Below are 12,652 nucleotides of genomic sequence, written 5' to 3'. Positions count from 1 at the left end.
ATCCTGATCTGAGGCTCGAGGTCTGGTTGCAGGAGGTGGCAGAGTTCTGTGACCACCTCCTTGGTGAAGCAGCACCTTCTAACACACTGCTCCTCGCTTAATTGGAGGTAGGAGAAGTGCTCTTGGAAAACTCTCGGAGGGTAAGGCCTCCTGTTGAGAGCCCTGACGGCCCTCCTCCTCCCTCTGGCCACATGTTCCAGTCAGTCTCGCTGCCTCTGCTCCCTCTGCTGTAGATCCTGGAGGGCCAGGTTGACTGCCAGTACAGCCCCCATTAATGTAACCAAGTGTAGCACTTTGATGTGTTGTCAGAATAAATGTATCTACATTTTAGTTACCATAAAACTCCTGATACAAAAGAACCTTGAAATTACTGAATTAAACTGTTGGACTATTTGAAACTGACAAGAAACCACCGAAACTCCACTACCCTGTCAGCTGCGAGTCATTACTGATGATCCCTGTAAATAACATCCCTGGAGCCGGCTACCGCCTGCTTGACGCGTCCTCTCCCTGTCGCTGTTGGGGCGAAGCGCTAAGGTGGCTGGCGAAAATCAATTTTGCAGATCAGGTGCCCAGCACGCTCACTGACGTCATGATCTGCCTGGCGTTGAAGTCCCCAGCAGTAGCTCGTACCGGTGGCACAAGGGGAGGACCGAATCTGCCGTGCGTCGCTGGACTCGCCTCCCTTCATTACAAGAGGATTTGAGTACAGGAGTAAGGAAGTCTTACTCCAATTATATAGGGCCTTGGTGATACCACACCTGGAGTACTGTGTACAATTTTGGTCTCCTTACCTAAGGAAGGATATACTTGCCATAGAGGGAGTGCAATGAAGGTTCACGAGATTGATTCCTGGGATGGCGGGACAGGCATATGAGAAGAGATTGAGTAAACTAGGCCTGTATTCTCTGGAATTCAGAAGAATAAGAGGGGATCTCATTGAAGCATACAAAATTATTACAGGGCTTGATAGGATGGATGCTGGGAAAATGTTTCCCTTGGCTGGGGAGTCTAGAACCAGGGGCCACAGCCTCAGGATAAAGGGTGGGCCATTCAGGACTGAGATGAGAAGAAATTCCTCCACACAGAGGGTGGTGAATCTTTGGAATTCTCTACCCCAGAGGACTGTGGAGGCTCAGTCATTGGGTATATTCAAAACAGAAGTCGATAGATTTCTGACTAGTAAGGGCATCAAGGGATATGGCGATAGGGCCGGTGAATGGAGTTGAGGCAGAAGATCAGCCATGATCTCATTGAATGGCGGAGCAGGCTCGAAGGGCCGAATGGCCTACTCCTGCTCCTATTTCTTATGTTCTTATGTTCTTATGCCCCGGCGCTACTGCATCAGCGCCCCATTACCGCCCTCTGCAGGCGCTAACGGAAGCCGCTAACCAACCGAATTTTCCCCCTTCATCTCCACATCTACCTTATTTCTTCCTGTTTAATGAGGAAGAAATTTAGAAAATAATCAAGCTATTACACATTTAAGAAAATAATGACAGAATGAAAAAAAAATGTTGCTCTTTTGGTACCTTTTGTCCTTAACTATTTTTTTCAATGTACTAAATGTGAAGTGTCTCTTGGATAGGAATAGAAAAAAAAGGACAAAAATGAGAAAAGGTCATTTGGCCATCAGAATATTTGTTGCAAGGGTACGGTTCCTCGTATTAATAACTATCCATCACAGAGTCTCCTAGTTCCCGTAGCCTGAATGGTATTAATACACTGGTATTTATGTCTCTTATAATGTAGAAGTTGTGACTGATATGTTACTTTCTGGAAGCTCTGCTCCAAGAGACAGGCATTAAACTGTTCACCTCAAGGTTGACGTAGATTCCTTAACAGTGTTCTACAATGAATATATAACTTATTCATGTGCACTGAAGTACCTGAATATTGTGACTAACAGGATAGCAAATAATGTCATGTTTTACTGAAATGCAGCTGTGACAAAAACTGCACAGGGACAGTAAACATCTTTCTTATCATCCGGTCCTAAATTCACGTTTGACAACAAAATATCAGACATGTGTATTGCTGCCTGCTTGAATATGGTTGGTACATTTTAATATGCAAGGTATTTTCTCATGTTCAGTGTCGCCCGTCACTGTCGTAGGTGGACCTCATGTCCCCTACGGTTCAGAGTGCACTGTTTTCTTGATAAATTGTATCAAGACTGTGGGATCATAACAGAGAATCCTTACTCTGTAAACTGGCTATTGGAAGAGACCATGTGCCGCCACGTCATTCTCTTCTCTCCAAAAAGCGGTTGGATATACGCTCTTACCAAACCAAGATTCAGGTTCTGAGCCAACAAGTAGTTTTATTTATATAAGAGAGGTGAATGAACAGGAAACAGTAAAAAGCAGCAATTCATTCATTTCTCAACTCTCCCTGTTAAATAAAATGACAGAAATGCCGTTCACTTTCTCTTGAAATAGACTTTAAAAGGGCCTGAAATCCCAGCATCCCTGGATGTGTGGCAAAGCAGGATTCCGGGCTGCCTATACAAGAGGATATTGACCTCCGTCCCAAATTGCAGACACATTCTATAGTGGGGGCTGGAAGCCTACACTTGTAGAGGCATGAAAACCGCTCACCCTGCCGCATCAGTGGTAGATAGAGCAGCACCATGATACTCTGGCAAATGGACACCGAGACCCAAGACGGGCTGAAGAAAACAGCCAAGCCATGTTTTTTTTCAATGTTCCTATGAGAGAAAACAGCCCATTAGTTGTTTCAGGTAGTTCTGGAGCTTTCCTAAGGTTCTGTACAGGACCAACACCAGTTTTCAGTTGAAGGTTCCACCTGGCCTATTGCATAGGATTACCTAGGATATACGGCACAGAAAGAGGCCATTTGGCCCAACCAGTCCATGCCGACATTTATGCTGCACTCGAGCCTCCTCCAGTCTTTCCTCATCTACAGGAAACTTTCGATTTACCGGCACCTAAATAACCGGAAATCTCGGTTAACCGGCAAAATTCAGGAGTAGGTTCAGGTAAGTTTTACTTCATATTGTACTTGCCTTCCTCGGTCTGTTGCTGTGCAAGGGTGTGGCTGCAGCTGTTGCTAAGCTACAGAGATGCTTGGAACTTGTGGCTATTGTTCTGAACCTGTTGCTAAGCAACAGGGTTTGTTGCTTTATACGGAGCTCTCATCTCTCCGTATCTTTTACTATAGCTCTCGGTTATCTGGAATTTTTGATGAACCGGCACCACGTCGGTCCCGTCGGTGCCGGATAAAAAAAAGTTTCCTGTAACTCAATCAGCATAACCCTCTATTCCCTTCTCCCTCATATGCTTATCTAACCGCACCTTAAATGCATCTACACTATTCGCATTGTAGATCCCCCCACCCCGCCCCATCTTACTAGTTTAAAGCCTTTGCCACCTCCATATTTACCCTTTCCGCTAGGACACGGGTCCCATCCCAATTCAGGTGGAGCCCATCCCATCGGTAGAGCTCCTTCCTGTCCCCTCTGGTGCCAGTGTCCCATGAAAAGGAGCCCCTCTTCCCCACACCATCCCTTTAGCCACGTGTTAATTCTCCTGGTCTGACTGTTTCTATGTCAATTTGCACGTGACTCGGGCAATAATCCAGAGATTATTATTCTCGCGGTCCTTTTTTAATTTAGCTCCTAACTCCTGATATTCCCTCAGCAAGACCACCTCCCTGTTCCTACCTAAGTTGTTTGTTCCGACATGGACCATGACAACTGGATTTACCCCCTCTCTTTCCAAATTCCTCTCCAGCCGCCATGTGATATCCCTTACCCTGGCACCAGGTAGGCAACACCCCATTTGGGATCCTCGTTCTTGGCTGCAGAGGACACTACTTAATTAAAAAGTCCCCTATCACTACCACATTTCTATTCTGCTCTTCCCTCCCCCCCACCCTTGGACAGCCTTTTGAGCCACGGTGCCTTGGTCTGCATTGTAGCTGTCCTCCCCGCCTTGTCCTCAGAGGTAGCAAGTACATCGCACCTGTTGGACAGGACCAGTGTCTACGGGACCTCCTTCTCAACCTCTCCTAAGTCCCTGTTACCCGATACCTAACAGTCACACCCTCCTTTTCCTGAGCCTGTGTTCTTCTGGGGTGTGACTGTATTCATAGTGTCAGCTATGGCTCAGTTGTTAGCACACTCGCGTCTGAGTCAGAAGGGTTGTGGGTTCACGTCCCACGCCAGGGACTTGAGTACATAAAGCTAGGCTGACACTCCAGTGCAGTACTGAGGGAGTGCGGTGCTGTCTTTCAGATGAGACATTAAACCGAGGCCCTGTCTGCTCTCTCAGGTGGATGTAAAAGATCCCATGGCACTATTTTGAAGAAGAGCAGGGGGAGTTATCCCTGGTGTCCTGGCTAATATTTATCCCTCAACTAACATAACAAAAACAGATTAGCTGGTCGTTACACATTGCTGTTTGTGGGAGCTTGCTGTGCGCAAATTAGCTGCCATGTTTCCCACATTACAACAGTGAGTGACTCCACTTCAAAAGTACTTCATTGGCCGTAAAGCGCTTTGAGACGTCAGGTGGTCGTGAAAGGCGCTATATAAATGCAAGTCTCTCTGTCTTTCTATTCTGGATAAAACTAACCAGAAATTCCTCCCCTTCCCTTGTGTTTCGGTTTGTTTCTAGCTCAATGACTGTGAGCCAGAGTGACTGAAGTCAGAGACACTTCCTGCAGATGTGGGAATCCGGGACAGTCTCTGTAAAGTCTGTGGGTTGTGCAGTTAATAAATACACAGACTTCAGAAGTAACAAACAAACAGGTCTTTACTATTCGAAGGTCCGGGCGAATCTGCCCCAGCAATCCTGCCACAACACTTATATACTGGTGTGGTCGCTATCGGTATTACAGTATACAGAAGCCAAACAAATAGTGCCACACCTAAAGTAGTTCTCTTAAAGGTGAACGGTTACATTCAATAGTTCCCTTAAAGGTAGACGGGTACATACACTACAATCCTCCCTTTTTAGCTTATTACTTACAGAGTCCCCGTTAAACATACATATCTTCAACTTCCTATAAAACAAATTACAGATATAATCTCGGTGGAGTCAATGTCATATAAAACAATTTACAGATATAATCTCGGTGGAAACAGTTCACAGGTTCAGTCTCTGCGGAAACAGTTCATAGATTCAGTCTCTGATCTTGACTCGTTCCGAACAACATTTCTTTGGTGTAGCCGGTTCACCTGGCTAGCGTGACTCCTCCATAGCCTTTTTCTTGACGTAACAGCTTGAACTTTCGTCCTGTTGAACCAGCAGTGCGGACTTTTACAACCAACTGGCTGTCTTGACATTTTCCAGTTTTTCAACTAATTTAGCTCCTTTCGTAATGTCCCGCCTGGGATGGTAGAAGTGCTAATATTTTAGACAGTTATTATCTTCTGCTTCTTCTTTTTCTTTTCTGCCTTTTTGAAACTCTCGGAGCTCCTTTCTCGGCTGCCAGCTGTAGCGCCACCAACTCTCTATGTTCCTTAGACCTTAAGTGCTTCATCCGGATTTCAGCACTTTGGGAGTTTTCATCACAAGCTGGGCAGACCACATCCTCGTAATATTCAGTGTCACTCAACAGGTCATGGTAATATTCGGGTTCGTCCTGAGTTAGGCCAGCGAGAGAGCCTTCTTCTTCCTCCTCACCCGTCTGGACGTTAGCTGACGGTGGTTCCTTCCCTAGACATCTTTCTTGAAAAGACTTCTTCATGCATTCATATTCATCCCGCTCTTCCTGGGTTATCTGCCATTCCTTCACGACGGACCTCATTTGTGAGTTCAATACCTTCCCTTCCATCGGGAATTGCGTTATCAGGCTATTTAAACCTTCTACTGAAGTAACGGTTTCCACATTCTTCTGTTCACCTTGACGTGATTCAACGTACTTTTGGCATCCTTGTAAAATTTGTGTTGCCACCTCAGCTATCTCCGTGACTTTTGAGAGCTCTGAACTCGTTCCCCCTGAAGATTGAAGCTCGTGTTCAGATTGTTCCCCTTGCAGAGTCTTGTCCTTCAGCATATGAAGGAGTTGGCTGACCATTAACTCTTCCCTGGGAACACGGTGGATCAGAGTCTTCTCCATTTCATCCACCTCTTTCTCCAATACTTCCACCTTACGTACCTCTTGAACTTTGGCTTTCAGCGCTCGGAAAAGTTGCGCCCTGATGCTCTCTAGTTCATGTTCAGGGACCATTCTTACAGTCTCTGAGTTTCTTACAGTTTCCTTTTCTTCCACTGAAAGGATTCCCAGTTGAATCTGTTCTTCAAGTTGTTGAACCTCGGTCATTGCCGCCTCATATTTGTCTTGGGTGTCCTTCAATGTTTTTATGAGTTCTTGGACATCCTGTCTTTCATGCTCTGCCATGTTTTTCACCTCTAATTTCTCCTCTATGGATGGAACTTCTACCGATGAGTCTGTCTTGGCCTTGAGCTCATCAAGAATTTCCTGCAGCCTTTGGACTTCTTGCTCATGTTCAACCTTTAGTTGTTCATATGCTTCTACTGAAACTAGCTTTTCGGAGGCTGCCGAGTTAACCCCCTCCAGAATTGTAGCCTGGGCCTGTTCATACTGTTCTTTCAACTTCTCACACTCTGCTTGTAAGGAGTCGTAGAGAAGAACTGGAATAAAATCCTGGCTTCCTGAAGATTCCTCTTCCTTTGGTTCGTTCTGTAAATATTCTAGTTCCTGAACAGCATCAGGGGAATGTGATTGGTATTTGGCCACGATGGCTCTATGGTCGCTCTCTGCTTGAGCTAGCTGTCTCTGTTGTCTTTCCAGGTTCTCCCATTCGGTGTCCCAGAACGTTTCCATATTTTTCATCTCTTGTACGAGATGGTCACTCAACTGTTCTAATTGTTGTCGTACTTTGACATAAGTTTGCGTCCGAGCTCGGTGTTCTTCCGTCGTGGATGAATCCTTTGCTTGAACAGGCTCAGCATTCTCTGTCAACCTGGAGTTCTGCTCTGCAGCTTTATTCTTCTTGGTACCATAAGTCCTTCTGCATGTCTTCGTTTTCTTCCCCATCATCGGCAAGTCCCTTTTAGCCTTGTCTTCCATATTCGACTTGGTCTTATCATCATCCATTTCAGAATCTGAGCTAATAGCTTGCACCGAGTCCTCCCTCATTATGGCTTTTAGGTAATGCCATTCCATGTCTATTTTCTTAATCCACTCCCGTCCTAGAAGTGGTGGTCCTCCCTCAGGTAATACGTACAAGTTCATTCTTGGGTGTTCTTTACCCCTATCTCTCACCTTGACTCTTATTTTCCCCATGGGGTATACGTTATGCCCCGTGTATGTCTGTAATACGAACTTGGTATTTCTTAAAGGTATGTGAGAGAATAGCCGGTGGTAGTCCCTTCGGTTGATGACTGATAGAGCTGATCCAGTGTCCAGCTCCATTCTTACTTGGACTCCAGCTATTTTTAGTATGACCCAGATGGTCTCTAGATCCGTTTCTTTACCCACATTGTGGATTCTCAGACTACCCAGCTCCTGGTTGTTTGGGTCTGAGTCTGAATTCTGTTCGTCTGAACTCTTCTCAGCCACCTTGTGTACCTTGTTGTACTTTTCTTGTGGTGGCTTCCTTTGATTGTTGGTCTTTTTCCCGGACCGGCATACCTTCGCGATGTGACCCAGTTTGCCACATTTGCTACACTCTTGGTTCTTAAACCAGCATTGATTCTGGTCATGCGTTGTCTTCCCACAACGGTAGCATTTTGTTGTGCTTGAAGTAATTTGGTCCACCCCGAGTGCCGCCGCCTTTAGTTGCATTTCCGCCGTTCCTTTCGCTGCGGCTTCGTGCGATGCAGCTATAAGGACAGCCCTGTCCAGTGTGAGGTCGTTCTCTTCCAGTAGTCGCTTCTGCGTCCCTTCTTTGGACAATCCGCATACGAACTTGTCCCGCAGCGCTTCTGTCAGATTCCCTCCGAACTGGCAGTATTTCGCTAGCCTACTCAGTTCGACCAAGTATTCCGCATTGCTTTCGTCTTTCCTCTGCGTTCTTGCGTAGAATTTGAATCGTTCAGCCAGCATCAACGGTGTGGGGTTCAAGTGGTCCTTCAGCACAGCCACAATCTCTTCGAAGGTCTGATCCGCTGGTTTATTTGGTGCTATTAGATGCTTCAAGAGCCCGTATGTTTTTGCCCCCATCGAGTTTAGCAATGTTATCGCCTTGTCGTCTTCCTCTATTTTGTTGGCTTCGCAATAGATCTCTATGCGTTCCACGTACGTGGCCCAGTCTTCTATTTCAGAATTAAAGTCGTTAATATTCCCTCGCTTAGGTATCTTTCTTCCCTTGGGAGCAGCACCAGTATTTCTTTAAGTATTCTTATTTATTTGTTTATTTCTAAGATGGCGGTTTTCCCGCGAAATCGGCGGATTCCCGCTCTTCCTTTCTCGCCCCGCCCACTTCAATGGCGGTTTCCCGCTTCTGGCGTCTTCTCCGCCTAATGGCGGCTTCCCGCGTTTCTTCCCGGTGGAAGGGGTACGCTTCCCCCACAGCAGACAGGTTCAGCCGCTGGCTGGCTTCCGCACAGCTCCCCTTACTCGGCTCTGTCTTTTCCTCCCGCCCGCACGGCTCTACCGGCGCTGGGTACACCCCGTTAACGGAGGACAGTTCAGCCGCTGGACTGGCTCTCGCGCAGTCTCTCTCTCCGTACCCGGCTCTGTCGCTCTCTCTCCCGCACGTTCGGTTCTACCGGCTCTGGGTACCCCGTTGGTGGAGGACAGCTCAGCCGCTGGACTGGCTCTCGCTCAGTCTCTCTCCCCTTGCTCGGCTCTGTCTCTCTCTCCCACCCGCACGGTTCCCGTTTGCCTCCCAGCCCTCTCGCAGACCGGTGTTTCCCTCCCCGGCTGCGGCTGGGTTTCTCTTCCCGCGCCTACTCACAGTCTCAGCGCTTCGTGGCTGCGGTCGCTGCCCGGTTTTCCCGCCGATCGAGGTCCGACTGTCTCACGACGCTGTTGGACCCGACTTTCTGATCGGCTCCGTTCCCCCCTCAACCGTGGTCGAGTGCACAGCCCTTATCCTCCGGATTTCGTTACACTTTTCCCTACTCACAGTCTCCGCGGCCGCCTTGTTTCCAGCCGATCGGCTCACTCCGCACCGTGGTAGAAGGGTAGTCAGTGCCTGTTGCAGACGGAAGCTTTTGTTGCTAAAATCTTCCTCCTTCCTCCTGCTGCAGCCTCGTGTTTTCTTCCAGCAGCACGAGGAGGGCGGTTGCCTCTCTTCGACGCTCTTCTTGCTTTGGTAATCTTGCCGCAGGGTACGATCGGACTCGTCGCCACTGTAAAGTCTGTGGGTTGTGCAGTTAATAAATACACAGACTTCAGAAGTAACAAACAAACAGGTCTTTACTATTCAAAGGTCCGGGCGAATCTGCCCCAGCAATCCTGCCACAACACTTATATACTGGTGTGGTCACTATCGGTATTACAGTATACAGAAGCCAAACAAATAGTGCCACACCTAAAGTAGTTCTCTTAAAGGTGAACGGTTACATTCAATAGTTCCCTTAAAGGTAGACGGGTACATACACTACAGTCTCACTGTCCACAACCTCCCACATACTACAGTCCTGACACAGAGCCTGCCCTGCCATCTCCAGACTTTTTTATTTATTTGCTTAATTAGTTAAAGTTTTTAATCAAACAATTATTGATAGTTATATTAATTAATTCATTTATCTAGTTAAGTTAATATTTAATAACTTAATAGTTATAGTTCCCCAGCTCTTAGTTTAAAGGGAAAAAAGTGTAATACTCACCAACCAATCTTCTACCTGCTGTCCTGTGACATCACTCCTTGCTTTTTTTGTTTTTTAAATCACTGCGCAGGTGGAATACTGGGTAGAATTCCCAGGGTACCTCAGAAACCCCCCCCCGCCCCCCCCCACCCCACCCAAAAGCTTAGTACAGACCTGAGGATGTGAAGGAATAAGCAATATACCTATTCAGAAAAATATACCATCCTATGAAAGAATTTTGACTTTATTAAAACATGACATACTAGGTCTGAAAATCTAAAAACTTAACAATGGAAAAGCTGTAAACAGCATACAAGCTATTGAGATAAGATAAGTTGTTGACACTGAATCAATAGCCTTATTGAAACAGAAGGTTAGAGGTTCCTGAAAGTCTGAAGCCTTGGAAAGAACACAATGGTACAGCCAGTTAAAGTGTCTTAAACCAACACTTCGGAAAGAATCACATAAATTAAAGAAACATATGTCTTCGTAAAAATAACATCAAATGAAACACGGAGTCACGAACCAGTGTTACAAACAGTTGAGGTAACTAAGAAGACAATGGTGCATCCGGTTGGGGTGTTTTTAATTTACACGTTGTAAAAAGATACAAACAGAAGACTTTGGTAAGAATTACATCAAATAGATGCACCAGCCATCACATTGTTTTTATGATGAGCTTCGAACACCTAGGGTAGAGACACGAGTCTGCATTGCTACAAGCTGATCTAACTGTAAGAATAGAAGGGGTCAGCAGAAAAATGAATAGGGATAATTAGCTTACATCAGCAGAAAACTTCAAAGGAAATACCACTGATTTACTTTGAGCAAGTCTTAGCAGTAAGGCATTAAGACTATGCTGTTCCCCTGGTGGATCAGTAAGTTTATCCAGTGATTAATACAGACCAGGGAGATACTAAGTTCAACCTCCAGCCTGTGCTGAGCTAGCTGATCTCAGTCGGGGCAGTATTAGGAGTGATGCATTACCCTTGGATTAGAGTGAGGAAAATCAACTGATGTTTGTGCTCCGGATCACTATGCAGCAAAATAACAACAACTTGCATTTATACAGCACCTTTAACATAGTAAAATGCCCTAAGGCGCTTCACAGGAGCGTTATCAAACAAAATTTGACACCGCGCCACATAAGGAGACAGTAGGGCAGGTGACCAAAAGCTTGGTCAAAGAGGTAGATTTTAAGGAGCGCCTTAAAGAAGGAAAGCAGTGCAGGGGCTTAGGGAAGGAATTCTAGAGCCTAGGGCCCAGGCAGCTGAAGACACGGCCACCAATGGTGGAGTGATTAAAATCAGGGATACGCAAGAGGCCAGAATTGGAGAAGCGCAGAGATCTCAGAGGTTTGTAGGGCTGGAGGAGATTACAGAAATAGGGAGGGGCGAGGCCATGGAGGGATTTGAAAACAAGGATGAGAATTTTTAAATCAAGGCATTGACGGACCGGGAACCAATGTAGGTCAGCAAGAACAGGGGGAATGGGCGAACAGGATTTGGTGCGAGTTAGAATAAGGGCAGCAGAGTTCTGGATGAGTTCAAGTTTCTGGAGGGTGGAAGCTGGGTGGCTGGCCAGGAGAGCATTGGAATAGTCAAGTCTAGAGGCATGGATTAGGGTTTCAGGACAGGAAACAGAACTGGAAGTGCGTACGTATTGACATCAGGTAAGGATAGGATTGGCTGTAATACTCCCAGGATAAATAGCCTGCTAACACTCACTGTCAAAGCTCACACAGGACAATGACCACTTGGGAGGAGTTTTAGAGGACTAGTAATAGCTTAGGTACAATGTTTGTCTGAGGATAACAGGGGAAAACTCAAATGAAAAAAACATGAAATATAAATTAAGACTACAGGAAACTTTGTGCTATCCGGCACCGACGGGACCGAGCTGTTGCCGTCCCATCAAAACTGCCGGACAAACCAGCGCTAATGTTGAAACATATGGAGATTTTCAGCTCCGTGTGAATCAACAAACCCTGTTGCTTAGCAACAGCTTCAAAACAGTCGGCTGCAGCTTAAAAGCGTCTCTAGCTGAAGCTGTTGCTTAGCTACAGACCTTGCAGAGCCTGACTGGGGAAAAAAAAGCAACGAGAAGTAAAAAAACTTATAGAAACGGCTCCTGAATTTTGCCGGTAGATAGAGCTTTCCGGACATTTAACCTCCGGTTAAACCAAAGTTTCCTGTATATAATATCCATAGAGTGAAGGGTAAAATGAATGAGTCCTTGTTAAATAAATGATGTCTAATACTCATTAGGATCTTTAGGGAAACAGCAATCCCAAACTTCAAGGATCAACTAATGGGTTATATGACCCTTTGGAAGCTGTATCACCCTTTTGAAAGCAAGATGTGTTCCCAGCAGTAGAGAAGGTATGAGAGGTCCATGCAAAGCTCATCAGTCTAGCAGGGTAATAAGGTCATTGTGAAATAACTGGGAGGCACATTTCCCAGTAAACATGTGCTGAGTGGAACTGCCTGACCTTATGTTGTAGAATCCAAATCCATCGAGTCAATTGCCAGAAAACATGACATGACCTTTCAGATTCAGTAAGCATCAGTTTGGAGCAGGCAGCACGCTCTTTCCATTTCACGTCTGCCCTGGAGGCCTCAAGTCACTGGAAATAATGACTCTGGCTCTGATCTGAAGTAAATTAATGAAATGTGCGCAGAAGCCAGTTTGACCCTGGCAGCTTTTTTTTTCCCCCACAAAAAAATATTACTGAAATAAATCATGCCTTTGTTTTGTTAAAAGGAGGCTATTTCTGAAAATTAGCATCATTATTTAAGGTAAGCTACAAGACCACACAACAGCTTAGGCCTACTAAAAAATGCCTTTCTGATTTCCCTCCATCCACAGGTCATTTAGTATTGCTTAGTAAATTAATATGGAAA

The sequence above is a fragment of the Somniosus microcephalus genome, chromosome 27, assembly GCF_052327205.1.
Source record: "Somniosus microcephalus isolate GS21.2 chromosome 27, FLI_Smic_1.0, whole genome shotgun sequence".
Lineage (NCBI taxonomy): Eukaryota > Metazoa > Chordata > Chondrichthyes > Squaliformes > Somniosidae > Somniosus > Somniosus microcephalus.
This window is presented reverse-complemented; position numbering follows the sequence as displayed.